Consider the following 2,363-nt stretch of genomic DNA (forward strand, 5'->3'; position numbering starts at 1 on the left):
CATACTTTACTGGGGGGAAAAAAAACCTTCAAAGGTTATCCACGCTCATGCATGCGATCACACCTCCAAGGGTGCTGTTATCTCTTTTTTCTTTTAAAAAAATATTAGAAATAATTGTGCGCTCCACTTTGTGAAAACCAGGAAACAAAATTATTGTGATCAATAATATTATTATTTATAGACCAAGACATACTGTTAGCAATTAGATAAAGCAAACATTGACCCTCTTTTGTGTCCGCTATTCCTTACACATAAAGTTAGTTGTGGCACACGCCTAGAATCATGCAATCATATATCTTAAATTCAGTTTAAAATTATATTTTCATCCATTTCTTATAATTAAATATTTTAGCATCTTGAAAGATTTTTTTTAAAAATTTGGTATGTTTGATCATTTTATGTTACTCGGACAAGTTTTCTTCTTATTTTACCGATCTTTCTAATTTTTAAACTAGCTAGATTTATAACATTTTAAGTTAAATGATTGAACAGTCCGTATCACAAACATAATTTTTTTTCTCCATGTCATTCTATCCCCGTCATCCCGTCAGTTGATCACAATCTGTCTGTCTGTCTGTCTGTCTGTCTGTCTGTCTGTCTGTCTGTCTGTCTGTCTGTCTGTCTGTCTGTCTGTCTGTCTGTCTGTCTGTCTGTCTGTCTGTCTCTCTCTCTCTCTCTCTCTCTCTCTCTCTCTCTCTCTCTCTCTCTCTCTCTCTCTCTCTCTCTCTCTTATTTATTTAAATTGTCCCATTCTCCTTCATCCCTTCCCAAGGCCCGCCCCTCCTCTTTCATCCCAGCTCCATCCCCTCTTCCTTGCGTGCATTCCCCCACCCCGCCCACCCCCACAACGTGGACAAGCCCGATAGAATTCTAAAAAAAGAAACGCCACAGTTCGTGATTTAGCCCAAACTCGGTGGCCATATTTGATCCCCAACGCGGCGTACTGCTCGCGGCGCCGCGAAGAGAGAGAGGAGGCTCCATTAGTTCTAAGCTCCTTGCCTGTACCATAGATGGAAGGGGGTAACTCTATGGCCTGTACCATAGATGGAAGGGGGTAACTCTGTGGCCTGTACAGTGAAGAATTAGGGTAGCCAGGTCTCAATACAGGTAGAATCATTATTATTAATTTGCCACTGACGCATGTTAATATCAGATTCGGAATAAGAACCTTTCATCGTTTCTAGATCCTGTTGTAAGGGAAAGTAAACGTAAAGGGGTTATTGTTGAAGGTGAAGAAAACAGAGTGCATGGCCAAAAAGCAATAATTTGTTATTTTCTGTCATCTTCAAGGCAAAGGTGAAAAGCTCAAACAAATTCAACAGTTTAAATATTATCTTAGATACATAGCTACAACTGATGTCAAATATTTCACAGAAATAAAACGAAGAATTGCAATTGGTAAACATAGTTTTAAATAAAATTCGCCCAACCCAGAAAAATAGATACATCCCAAACTCAACCCAAAATGAAAGTTCTGAAAGGCTATCATGTGTGGTCAACCCTTCTATATCATAGATAATTATACATGTATATGTGTGTGTGTGTGTGTGTGTGTGTGTGTGTGTGTGTGTGTGTGTGTGGGTGTGGGGGGGTGTGGGTGTGTGTGTGTGTGTGTGTGTGGGGGGGGGTGTGTGTGTGTGTGTGTGTGTGTGTGTGTGTGTGTGTGTGCAGCAGCGTGGTGAAATCAGACGCTAGTCAAAATAATGAAAATCAAGAAATTGGCATTTTCCCGCATGTTTGGGAATTTTTATCGAATTTTGGTTTTTTGGTTCAACACTCTCCATGTCCATCAAAGAGCAGATTTCTGAGGGGGATTTTACAGAAAAACATTGATTAAAGGCAGAAGAAATGTAAATACTCAGTTTCTACGGACTCTCAGGCTAAAGAAATAACTGAACTTTGGCGGCCATTTTCTCGCTAATTTTACCTCTGAAACCAGATGACCCTCACCTCCTTCAATCATTCATTTCTCAACTTCTATTCAACATAGATGCGTATTATTTTCACCCAAAACAAGGAAAATGGACAGGCCTGAAGATGATACCATAAACTGGGTATACCCAAAAATTGACGAGAGCCTGATTCCACCGCGTCGCGTCACATATGGGTGTCAATGGTGGACAGTGACACTAAGGACAGTTGAAATAGAAGCAACAGCAGTTGTGGTTTCTTAGGAAACTGCTGAGAATATCGTGGAAGGAAAAGAAATCAAATGAGATGGTGCTTGATGAAGCCAAAGTGGGACGCTCAATGTTAAAAACAATCAGGAAACGACAAATGCAGTTTTCGGGACACCTGAATAGATATAAGGGTCTTGAACATCTACCTCTCACTAGCAAAATTGAAGGCAAACGAGGCAGGGG

This window comes from Aplysia californica, unplaced genomic scaffold (assembly GCF_000002075.1).
Source record: "Aplysia californica isolate F4 #8 unplaced genomic scaffold, AplCal3.0 scaffold01171, whole genome shotgun sequence".
Taxonomy (NCBI): Eukaryota; Metazoa; Mollusca; class Gastropoda; order Aplysiida; family Aplysiidae; genus Aplysia; species Aplysia californica.